At 48.1% G+C, this 12933-nt stretch overlaps 1 protein-coding gene across 1 annotated transcript in view; it reads left to right on the top strand.

Annotated features, from left to right (window-relative positions):
* ZNF530 (zinc finger protein 530) overlaps positions 1-12933 on the top strand; it is a 45439-nt gene that overhangs the window by 19490 nt on the left and 13016 nt on the right. The window lies entirely within an intron of this gene.

Raw genomic sequence — 12933 nt, 5'->3', positions numbered from 1 at the left:
ATCAGGAAACGAGCTGTTGACAGGTGGCTTCCTGTTAGTAAGGGGAGAGGACAGAATCAATTTCAAGAAAAAGAAGAGCCTAAACGCATCAAAAGATCCTAGAGGATGACTTTTAAACGGCTTGGAAGTGCCCATTGCATTCAGTGCCCCTAAACTTAAAAAAAGTCGTTTGTTGAATTTCAGGGGGAGGTAGTTAGGTTTATTGATTTACTAGTGGAAGTGCTGGGGATTGAACCCGGGACCGCATGCATGCTAGGCAGGCGCTCTGCCGCTGAGCTGTATCCCCACTTCCTACACTTTGTGGACCCTGCTGGGGTATTTCCCAAGGAACCGCCGGGGGGGGGGGGGGGCGCCCGTGGGCGGTGAGTGGCAGCCTGCAGTGCGCACAGGCGTGCAGGGACGGCGCGGATAACTGCTTTCGCCTGTGAAAGAAGACGTGAACGTCTGCTTCTCCCCCTCTGACTAACTGAAGTGCACAACAGGTGAAGAGAGAAAAATGGTCAGGTGTGAGCTCCCGAGCCAGTACGTGTGCTGGCGCTTTCGATGTATGAGACAGAAAATGGCAATCCTTTGGTTAAGACCCTGGAATGTTTCGCAGTTTTTCTGAGAAAAGGCAAAATCCTCGCAGAGACCAGCGGAGCCTGGCAGGACCCGGCCCCACGTTGCCTCTGACGAGCTCCTTGTCAGCCCCCGAGCCAGCGCACGGCTGCCCGCCCGCCGGTTCCTCTGCTGGGGCACGTCTCCCCGGCTGCTCGCACGACGCCTCGCCTCGCACATCTTACCAGCGAGCCCTCCCCGCCTCCCTGCCGCACGCCTCCCCCCCCCCCCCCCCGGCCCCGCTCTGCTCTGCCCACGCCTGGGTTGCTGCCCGTTGTCTTCCGTGATCTTCCTCGGGCACGGAGGCTAACGGTGACCCGCTAGGGGCCGTGCGTAGCTTTGCTGAGGAAGATTTCTCCACTTTCCCCGGGGCGCTTCTAACGCTCTGGCAGTTCCTTTCCATTTTCTCCCGTTTCTTTTCCTCTTCAAGGCTGTTACGGTACTTGGCTCTCAGAAACAACACATAATCATAGTTGGGAGACAAAAGCCCCGGTTGGCCAGAGACAGAGCCCCGCCCTGTCCTCCGCTTCCGTCCTCACTTCCTAGGCTCTCTGGCTCCTCCCACTTGTTACTTCCGTCTGGTCCTGTTCAGGCGTCGCGGATATGCCTTGCCCAGCCCCTCCTGCCTCCTCTCTCTGGGTGGATTACTTAGTCACCGTCGGTAGCAGTCCGTCATTTAAAGACTTTGCGAAGGTTTTTCTCTCAGGTGGTCTCAAGTCCTTTTAGAGAGACGCTGCTGCACTGACAGATGAAGGAAGACTCACCTCCAAGCAAGGGGCTGACCTCATGGTGGCCCGAGCCTTTATCTTAGGGATAGGATGCCCCCTTTCCCTATGTATTCTGTGACCATGATAGCCCCTGTCCCCACAGGGAATGTAACTTGGCAAATGGACCTTCTTCCTAGGCAAAACAAGATTTTTAGGCAAGTAGAATATTCCTTGGGCAACCCAATAAATGCTGTATGGAAATTTAATTATTTCTTTCTCCTTGGGTTGCGACATGAGCCCTGATAATACAGGTAGGAGGCATATTTTCGGAGGATTCCTGAAATATTCAGTCCTTCTCACCTTCCTGATCCAGGAATGCCTGATTGCTAACCTCTGTCTTCTTTGAAGTTTTCTTCCTGAGTAAATACACTGAACTCAAAATCTTCATCCTCCTGCTCATGAGACAGAGAAGGGCATGCTCAGCTCTTAACTACTGAGTGTACACCTACTGTCTGATGGCAGCTTAGGATTCACAGTGTGCCACTGTGTTGTAAATGGAGGAAGAAGTCCCTTTTGCTGGGATTTTAAGGATCATCCCAACAGGGCTGCAGAAATTACACTAGCAGAAGCATGTGAAATTAAAGGATTTACTATACTCCTATGTCCTACTGATCGAGGGCACCACACCCCACTCAGGGTGCCCGAGGATTGTTGTCAACCAAGCAGATGGGGAGCCCAGAGAAAGAGTGAGGGCCCCCGGCAAGTGGCTTTATTGGCATGGAGGAGGGGAATCCAGAGGCAAAAGGCCTGGGGGTTGCACTGGAGTGTTTGCATGTCCCTGGGCCATGGTCAGGGAAGGGCAGGAAAAGGAACTTGTGACAGGGACCCACCTCATCACACTGGTGCACCTCATCTGGGCCGAGTGCTCCCAGCTTGCTGGTGGGGACATCGACACATCAGGGAAGTTTGAAGTTTAGGGGATTTACAAAGCAATCCAACCTGTGACACCTCAGCATCGTTAACAACATTGATTGGGAGGGACACCACTGGTCACCTGGGTTGTAGAGATGTTAAAGGTGAGTGGGACGGCTTGACTTCGCCACTCTAGGTAAACTTTGATAAGGGTGACAACGAGGAAATGTCTTGTGAGCACATGAAGAGGGTTTGGAACTCAGTGGATGAAGAACTGCAGGAGTCCTCCGGGCACCCACTGCACATGGGGCTGTGGTTTCACCAGGGCAGAACTAGGGGGGGTGTCAGCAAAGAAAAATATGCAAGGTGCTGTGAGTTTGGGCCACAACGGAAGCCAAAGATGCCACTACTTAGAGCACAACGTGCCCGTGAGCATGTGGTGGTGTGTTTATCCAAAGGGAAAGGGTGGCTGTGGTGGTCATGGTCGGAGATTGTGGTGAAAGCTGGGGGGGTCATAGGAAAAGACATCGGGAAGTGGGCCATCCTCTCCCCAGGGGGCCAAGGGGTTGACCGATAAGAGGCGGGTCCTTCCTGGAGGAAACAGTAACTGCCATTAATTTTTGGAATGGCACAGATAGTGGCAGCCTCCACCAGATTAAGGCATGGGAGTGTAGGGGCGGATATTTTAGCAGAGAGTAAGGAATATTCCAGGGTCAAAGGCTAAATAAGCTTTAAAAAAAAATTTATTGGAGTGTAATTGATTTACCGTGTTAGTTTCAAGGGCACAGCGAGGTGATTCGGTTACACATACACATACATATATGCTTTTTCTGTTTAGATGCTTTTCCATTATATGTTATTACAAGAAATTGAATCTAGTTCCCTGTGCTGTACAGTCGGTCTTGTTTATCTGTTTTATATACAGTAGTGTGTGTCTGTTAATCCCCCATCCCTAATTTATCCCTCCCCACCCTTTCCCCTTTGGTGACCATAGTTTGTTTTCTGTGTCCATGAGTCTGCTTTTGGTTTGTAAATAGAATTCGTATCATATTTTTTTAGATTTCACATATAAATGATATCATATGATATTTGCCTTTTTCTGTCTGACTTACTAAGTAAGCTCTTAAGGAAGCTCAAGAACATAATGGAATCCCTAATATCAAAGGAAGAAATGCAAAAATGTCCTGTGTCCAGCCTGTGCCTTAGGAGACGCAGTCATGGGCATGGCCGAGGTGGAGGGTTTACTGTAAGGGCGAAGTCATTGTGGCTCTAGTGGGGTGTAGCCCAAGGCCAGGGTGGGCAGCTGCTTCTGTCAGAAGCCTTTGGCGGGAGGGTGCAGCTCAGGTGGCAAAGCGCATGCTTAGCATGCACGAGGTCCTGGCTTCAGTTCCCAGTACCTCCTCTAAACTAAACCTAATTACCTCGCCCAGTACCAAAGAAAATAAATAACAACAATAAACAAATAAAATATAAAAAAAAGTTGAATAGTTAAAAAAAAAAAAAAAGAAGCCCTTGGAAAACTTCCAGCCATCATATATGTCCCTGTTGGGCCATATTAATTATTTTAACTGCGTGTTCATGAGGTCCCATTTATTAAGCCACTTTGTAAGTGTCAAAAGCTTTAATTTAATTTTACTTTATTATTCATTATGTTAGAGCGTCTCTGCCCAGTGTGGAATGTTTTAGGGCAGTGGGTACTATGACTATGGAAAATTTAGGCAAGGCTCCAGTTAAACTGAGGAATTACCAATTTTTTCTACTTTCTATTTAGTCTCTTTCTTGAGGTTACAGGGCATACAAGATTTAAATTTAGTGGGATCCCAGACAGAACGACAATTTGAGCCCAGTATTAAGTTCATAAAGTTTTGTCAATTGGTGCATGTTAGCAAATGTTAACTTTTTAACAGAAGTTTTTTAGTATATAAATGTTGGGTTTCCAGTTGTATCCGATTATGGAAACTTGTTTTACCTCACTTATATTTACACTATAACACATGCATACATACATAAACACACAATTTAATTTATTTAATTAATCTTAATTACCTTTTATTTTTCTCTCCTGTACCTAGGGGTTTGTTTTTAAGTCAGTAAGTAACCTAGAGCGACCTTTATCTTCGCTCTACCTGGAGTTCGCAGAGTTCCCTCCCACACAATCTTAAGCTCACAGCTGCCTAAAGTGACGTTCTATTTTACTTTGTTTTTCTTTCTTTGTTTCTTTTTCTTTTTTTTTTTTTTTTCAAATTAAAGCTTTTAACTTCCTGAAGCCGTGGTCCTTAGCTGCTGTCTCCAGTTTATAAGCAGAAAAGGGGGAGGAGGAAGGGCCCTGATGTTCTAAGAAGTAGCCTCTCCCTGGGGAGGCCCCGACCACAGGATAATGAGTCTTTTTCTGGTCTTTAAAAAAAAAAGTGGCAAATCTTTTAAAATGGCTTTTATCTCTAGGCGGCTGAGTCCCGCCCCCTTCCTGCTGGATCTGGTCCTTTCTGGGGGTCCGCAGGGGCCCGCTGTGAGCCTTGGTCTCTTCTTCCAGGGCATCCCCTCAGGGGGCCGGTGGACAAGAGCGCCTTAGGAGGGCTGCGGTGGGGAGGAGGCGCCGGGCGGCCTGACCCTTCCCAGGTCGGGGAGCCCTCGGGAGGGCCAGTCAGTGCCGTGCGCATCCGAGGGCCCCTCCTGGGGACTTTCCCCAGGGTTTAGATCCTCACGTCCCTGTCCCCGATCGTGCTCTGAGAGGAGGAGTAAGTCCCCCTGGTGGGATATTTAAGGATCATTCCAACACGGCGGAAGAAATTACACTTACGGAGGCATGTGAAATTAAGGAATTTATTATACTCACAGGTCCTAGAGGAGGAAGGGCAGATGCAGACCCAGGGGCCAGGTGGGAGGAGCGCACAGGAGGCCCAGAGAGACACAGACGGAGACAGGCATGCGAGGGCAAGAAGGCAGACGTGTCAGCCTTATCACACTGGTGCATTTGGTGTTCAGTCTGTTTGTGAGGCTGTTGAAACATCAGGAAGTTTTAAAAATTGACCATACTCTGTGTGTGTGTGTGTGTGTGTGTGTGTTGTTTCATTGTTTTATCTGAGGGACCACATTGCGCTATAGGTATCTTGGTTAAGGGGGTTGTAGTTAGAGTGATTTGATTGATTGATTTAAATGCAGGTTTTGGGGATTGAACCCAGGACCTAGTACACACTAAGCATGCACTCTACCACTGAACTATATACTCTCTCCTCCATAGATGTCTTTAATAGTACATTTCTTAAAACAAACAAAAAAACAAGAAAAAAACCTCTGTGATAACCATGAGACTGAAAACCTCTGCTTTCTTTCTGTTTGTGTAAGGTTCCCTTTATTGTGTCTGTAACATTATGACTTTAGAAGATGTGGGTGGCCAATGCAAAGGAAGTTGAAGTTCATCTCCTATTTAGAAAAATAGAAGATATGTTAAATTTAAAAAGTGTTAAAAGGCTGCAAGTGTTGGAGAACAGGATTGACCAGGAATTGTAGATAAGTTAAGCTCTGAATATTACCCAGTCATGTCGACAGATGTAAAAGTGCTTTGATAGATGCTAACTTGGCACCCCTTTTGGATTTGTTGGGATTTCTAAAACTTTCATCCCTTTGAGCCTTTTATCAGTGATAATCTAGTTTGTTCTTTGTTTAATTTAATTTTTAAATTATTTTTATTTTTAGAGGGGGAGGTAAGTAGGTTTATTTATTTATTTACTTTCAGTGGAGGCGCTGGGGGTTGAACCCAGGACCTCGTGCATACTGAGTATGCAGTCTACCACTGAGCTCTGCCCTACCCCAGCCTAGTCTGTTCTAACTGCTTAAATCCCAGCCAGAAGAACTGTGGCTTGGGGATTTTCTTATTATTGACCTGAAAAAAAAAACCATGTACCTAACTTAGTCCCAAGTTGTGCCTCCACAGTGACTACTCTGGTCAAGGCAATGAAGTGGGACTCTGTCTGCCCGTGAATGACTTCAGTTCTTAGAAGGCATGTTCCTCTCAGATTCACAGGGATTCAGGAAAACTTTGTAGATTTAATTCACCTTTGTATTTTTAAATTTTTGATGTGTTTCACCTTACATAAATCGTACATTTTTACATGCTCTCATTTAATTAAATTATCTTAACATCTATTTTTTGCATTGCTTGCTAAGTATTTGCCATAACTCTCGTTTTAAAAAACACCTACACCTCTGTATGGTTTATTTATGTGTTCAATGAGCACTTGCCAGAGCAGTGAATAACAAACAAGCAGAGTCCTTGTTTATGTTTTCTCTTCTGGCTACTCTAAATGTCCTCTTTAAGTCCTTCTCCAAGCTGATTTTGCTCAATGTGCTTATGAATGAAAAGCAATCACGTTTTGGAGGTAGTATTCTCAGTGACCACGTTTCTAGCACAGTCACATGTTCAACTGCATTCTGGTCCTCTCAGACTTCAGTGAGTTCTCAAATTTCATTGAGGCCTTAAATGTTTTACCCTTCACTGATGTTTCCCCAGACTTTCTGCCACTTTCTTTAAAGAACAACATAAACATTATTAATAATGTTCTGTCATTTTTATTTCAAAACTTTCTGAGATCGTCTGAACTCCCTTTGCAGAACTGTCCCTTCAGTAGTAGGAGTAATCATCATTCCCCAGCAAGGCAGTGAGATCATGGGGTTTGGATGCTTCTTAATATTTGGGTTCAGATGCCCCTTTTGCACATGTGCTGTGAGTGTGAAAACCACAGTCACTGTTCCAGGCCAGAACAGCATTTGGTTAGTTGGTCTCCACTTGCAATTCATGTCAGATCTTTCGAAGGAACTGAATGTATCTTAGACTATGGAGAAAGAAATATCATGTGGATAAAACAGTGCTCTTCACTGGGTAGGACACAATCAGCAAATATACATGCAGAAGAGATGTTTTCTGTGGGAACTAGAAGTGGAGTTTCACCCTTGTCCACCTGCTTCCGGGCAGCCCCGCGTCTGTTTTCTGTCCTCCTGCCACAGCCCCGTCTAGAGACTTTTCCTCTTGTTCCTGACCAAACTGCTGAAAGGCACGGACCTGACACTAATGCTTCAGGTTGCATGCATGTGAAGAACAATAAGGAAAAGCTGTGAGTCAAGTCTATTCTGTATCTTACTGAGAACTCTAGCCCAGGAGACAGCCTCTTAGAGAGCTCTGAGAAACTGTTCCGAAGGGAGGTCAATGTGTAGGTGACTTTGGAGTCTGCAACCACACACCCATCTGGGTGGAAGGATGCTGCTGGACACGGGGAATCATCGTTAATGGTTTTAGTGCTTGTCTAAGTTCAGGAAGATGTAAGAATCTGGGTTCATAAGAATTTTCTCTTCCAAAGAGTTAACTGAAGGCCTGTTCTGTCAGTTTTCCCGGAGCACAGAGCGCTTCATCCTGATCTGAACTCCTTTCCGTGTGCCGAAGGTGAGTAACCGCCGTGGCTAATGACAACCCTTACAGAGCCAGGTGGCTAGCAACAGCCTTTAGCTGGCACTGAGCATGTGCATATTTCATGTTCAGATGACTTACACGCTTATTTTCCCATTTGTATCTGTAGACTTTAGGAGCCTGTAAAATACAGTTTTTAGTCTCTTGAGAACGTGCTTCATGGGGTCGGAAACAGCATTTCTGAAAACTTTAGTGATCACTTGCACACACAACTCCCCATAGGTCTGCGTGTAGCCACCTCGAGAAGTAAGGAAAGCCACCCCTCCAACCTTCTCAGCCCCCTGGCGTTGCCCTTGGGCCTTTGCGTTTGTGCGGGTGGGACCACCCCCACCCTAGAGAGGTCTGGGAACTGCATTTCCCAGAGGACTCTGCGCCAAGACGCTCCTCGTATGAGCCAATGAAAGCCCAGGATGAAGGCATTTCCGTGCGTGCGCTGCGCCTCGGGGCGGGGCTTCCGGCCTCCTCGCTGTGGCGGTTGTTTTAACTGCTCTGGGTCTGTTCCGCCCCGGAGGGCTGAGTCCGGCCTGAGGTGACGGGACTGAGAAGGTCCGAGAGGAGCCGTTGTCCACGGGGTACAGAGGCGGGTTCGAGGCCCCGCGACGCCGCCCGGGGACCCCCGCGCCCGCGTCCCCGCCGCTCCCGCCCTCAGACCCCAATGGCGGCGGCCGCGCTGAGGGACCCGCCGCAGGTGAACGCGCGTCCTCCGGGCCCGCACCGCCCTCTCCCGCCGGACACTAGAGCCCCGAGTGCGGGGCGCCTGCTCGCGTGCCTGCGGCCCGGGCCCCGGAGTCCAGGCCGGGGAGGCGGCCGCGGGTGGGGCCGTGTTTCTGACAGACGGCGTGACGGCGCGGGGAGAGGCCCCCAGGCGGGGGGACCCGCAGGTGCGGAGGCCTGGAGGCCGGGCTGAGGCGGGAGGATTCGGGAAACCCGATTCGGGTCGGGCTCGTATCCACGTGGAGCAGAGCGTGTGAGGTGGAGCCACACCTAGACTGTCAGGCTGCGGGCTTTGTCCTCCGTTCTGAGGGCCCTGGGAGCCGTGGAGGGTTGTGAAGTGAAGAGGGACATGGCCTGATTTAGGGTTTTAAAAGTTTCCCAAGAGTTACAGGGAAAACAGATTGGAATGGGAGTGATGAGGAAGACGAGTCTCAGGGAGGCTGAGTCCTTGTCCAGCACAGAACTGGGAAGAGGCAATACTTTGGACTAAAGCAGAGTTAAGTCTTTTAGCCCAAAGTCGTCTGGCGTCCAGGGCTGGGGAGAGGTGCCAGGGAGCCTGGAGCTCCCTGGAATACACCATGATCCCCAGCTCTATGCCTTGCTTCTGCCCATGGGTCCCCTTGGCTGAAGAAGTACTTGTGGGACCTACGCAGGGAGGTGGAGGGTGACCCAGGCCCTCACTGGTTTGGATCCCACGCAGATGCACTTGGCATTGTGGTGCCCTGGGATTATTCACCCGCCATTCTCCCAGCCCTTGGTTTTGGGGACCTGGGAGAAATCCTCTAGACTCCTTCTGAGTCCAGGCGGTGGATTTCATGGCAGAGTTGCTATTTCTGACCACCAGTGACAGAAGGTGAAGAACAGGAACAGGTACCAGCATGCGCAGATGTTTGGTGGTGTGTCCGAGCTGGGAACAGGGCACAGCAGGTCTCCTTTCTTTTAGGAACAGAGACCAGCGGGGTAGGGGTCAAGCTTGTGGCTGTTTGAGAATTTAGGCATCTTTGTGGTGTAATGGGAAATTTGGAACAGAGGAGGGGGGTGATCTAACTTAGGTCTAAACAGGCTCCATCTGGCTGCAGAGTGGAAAACAGACTTTGAGGGTGAGGAAGGAGGAAGGATGACCAGGGAGACTACTGCAGTAGTTCTGGTGAGTGTTCATGGACCAGAGGACTGGCTGTGGGATGGAAGGAGCGATTGGGTTTTGGATCCATTTTTTAAAGAAGGGCTGCCTAGATTTTCTGAGTTTGAGGCCGAGAAAGGTAAGAGTCAGGGATGACACACTGAAATTATGGTCTTAGCAGCTGAAAGACTGGAAGCTTCATTAACTGAGATGAGATGATCAGTAGTAGTCAGAGTGATTTTCAACAGGGGTAACAGGACTTCTGTGTTTGGCTGTGTCAAGATTCCAAGAAACTTGAGAGAACAAATGGGTGGTGGGATCAAGTGGGCAGCTGGACACAGAGGTCTGGAAATCTGCAGTGTGGTTCTGGATGGAGACATCTAACAGTGGTGGCTGGTGTCCTCACCAGGGTGGAGCTGTGGATTGTACTGAGAGGGTGGAATTAGGTCATAGCAGTAATGTTACTAGCAGCTCAGAAAGAAGTGTATGAGTTCCGAGCCCTGGATCTGTTGCTTGGGTACCTGGTTGGAGGTTATGGGCATCATAAACGCGGATGTGGAAGAGAGGTAGCCACGAGGGGAGTAAGTGTGGGAAGTCTGTGTGGGGCAAGTGATCATGGCAGGTGTCCAGGACTTCAAAGGAAGAGTAGACATGAGGCAGAGGACTAATTGAGATAAGACACATTTGCTATAATTTTGTGGTGAGCTTCGGTGGGATGCAGGGTGTTTCAGTTTTGCTGGTAGAGACGTCATGGGCAAATATGATAATCTGTGGGATCACTGTGCTTGGTGTGGGTACCGATGTGGCTGGGGTTTAATGACGGATAGGCGGAGAGAGGAGGGTTGTGGTTGCTGACACAGCCCAGGAGTGAGAGAGGGTTATAGGCACCTGAGTTCTCATACGGATCTGTGTGTCTAATGTTGAAATATAAACTAGAGACATGCAGAGAGGCCTTCAGAGCAGCATCCAGGGCTCCCCTGGTGGTGGGCTCCATCAGAAGTCTTCCTTGGATAGAACTGGATTCTCTTCATATTTGCCACGTTCTCTGGGGTGAGTCCAGGGAGGTGACTATGGTATGGGACAGGGAGTTGGCAGTGGCAATGCAACTATGGGGTCTGAAGATGTAAGAAAGATACATATGGGGAGAGGGAGCATTTATTGATGGCCACTGGGCCTGGTACAGGACTTAAAGGTGATGGGTGACCCCAGATTTTATTTTGAGGCATGATGTAGAAGACTGCATGGATTGCCTGGCAGGAAGAGATGGGGCGCCGCAGTCCATTCCTTGAGCTTAGATGACATCTCTCTGCCTGTGGTTGCTGAGGGCTGGCCCCGTGCTTAGTGGAACCACGAGGAGAGACATTGCCAATGGCATAGGTTCTGGTGTCTCATCTGAGATGAGGAGCCAGGGAGGAACTTGGGCATGGGGTAGGTGTGTGCAGGGTGGATTGTGGGTCCTCAAGAGGGAGGCCGTGGTTTCATCTGTCTCCGTCACGACAGAGCAGTGGGACTTTGGAGGACATTGCCATGCGCTTCTCCTGGGAGCAATGGAGTCTCCTTGATGAGGCTCAGAGACGCCTGTAGCACAGGCTCATGCTGGAGAACTGTGCGCTTACATCTTCACTGGGTAAGGCCTGCACACCCACCCCTGTGACCTGGGCTCGATGCTGCCTTTCTGCTCTTCCTTAGGGGCTGCTCTGCCCTTCCTGCATCCAGCCCTGGGCTGAGGGGGGACTACTCCTTTCCTGGTTTTCTGGGTAGATGCTGTTTTTGCTGGGGCTGAGTTGTTTTCACCGCCCTTTTCCCTCCTTCCAGCCCCAGTTCCTGCTGCCTCAACGCCTGGTAGGAAGCTGGATGGATCCCACCTTGCTTCCTCTCCCTGCTTGGGTGACTGTCCAGGTCCATGATACCTGTTTTGCTCCGTTCTTCTGACAGTTCTTTCATGCCTGCCTGTGGCAGGAATTGCTATCACCTACATGCATCGTGAGCTGTTTTTGTGAGACCCTCGTCTGGGGTTCTTTTTCTAACATTTAGTTTTCTTTTCTGTGATACGTCACGTGATAAGTTGCTGTGGGTTCATACTGGTCACTTCCACCTATCCCATCTTTCCCATAGGACTTGGATTTTCTAAGTCCCAACTAAGCTTGCAAGGGCTAGTTCTGGGTGCTTCAAATGGATACCACTCCTGCCCTGGCAAGATGGGTTAGAGGGGGTCTGGCCCTGCTGAGCGAGGACATGACATGCAGGGCTGTGTTCACATCATACCAGGAACCTGTTTAAACTAGTGTTTTGGTGCCCTTGCTGGATGACATACCTCATTTCCATCTTTTCTTCCCCATTCTTTATACTTGACCAGCTTGTCTTTTTTTTTTTTTTTTTTAGTTGAAGTACAGTCAGTTACAACATGTTAATCTCTGGTATACAGCACAATGTCCCAGTCATGCAGATACATACATATATTTGTTTTCATAATCTTTTTCATTAAAGGTTATTACGCGGTATTGAATATAGTTCCCTGTAGTATACAGAAAAAATTTGTTTTTTAATGCTTTTATATGTAGTAGTTAATATTTGCAAATCACGAACTCCTAAATTTATCCCTTCACATTCCCCTTCCACCCAGTAACCATAAGGGTTTTTACTATGTGAGTCTGTTTCTGTTTTGTAGATGACTTTCTTAGTGTCTTCTTTTTTCTTTTTTAGATTCCACATATGAGTATCATATGGTATTTTTCTTTTTCTTCTTTCTCGCTTACGTAGAACGACAATCTCCAGGTTCATCCATGTTGCTGCAGATGGCATTATTTTGTTTTTTATGGCTGAGTAGTATTCCACTGTATAAATATACCACAACTTTATCCAGTCATCTGTTGATGGACATTTAGGTTGTTTCCATGTCTTGCCTATTGTAAATAGTGCTGCTATGAACAGTGAGGTGTGTGTATCTTTTCGAATTAGAGTTCCTGCAGATATATACCCTGGAATGGGTTTGCTGGATCATACGGTAAGTCTATTTTGGGGAATCTCCATACTGCTTTCCATAATGGCTGCACCAAACTACATTCCCACCAACAGTGTAGGAGGGTTCCCTTTTCTCCACAGCCTCTCCAGCATTTATTGTTTGTGGACTTGTGAATGATGGCCATTCTGACTGGTGTGAAGTGATACCTCATTGTAGTTTTGATTTGCATTTCTCTGATAATTAGTGATATTGAGTATTTTTTTCATGTGCTTATTGGCCATTTGTATGTCTTCATTGGAGAACTGCTTGTTTAGGTCTTCTGCCCATTTTTGGATTGGGTTTTTTTTTTTTATTATTAAGATGTATGAGCTGTTTATATATTCTGGAAATTAAGCCCTTGTCGGCCGCATCGTTTGCAGATATTTTCTCCCAGTCCGTAGACTGTCGTTTTGTTTTGCTCATG

Source organism: Camelus bactrianus, chromosome 9 (assembly GCF_048773025.1).
Source record: "Camelus bactrianus isolate YW-2024 breed Bactrian camel chromosome 9, ASM4877302v1, whole genome shotgun sequence".
NCBI classification, from domain to species: domain Eukaryota; kingdom Metazoa; phylum Chordata; class Mammalia; order Artiodactyla; family Camelidae; genus Camelus; species Camelus bactrianus.
The sequence above is the reverse complement of the archived record's forward strand: the minus strand, read 5'-3'. Positions and strand labels throughout refer to the sequence as shown.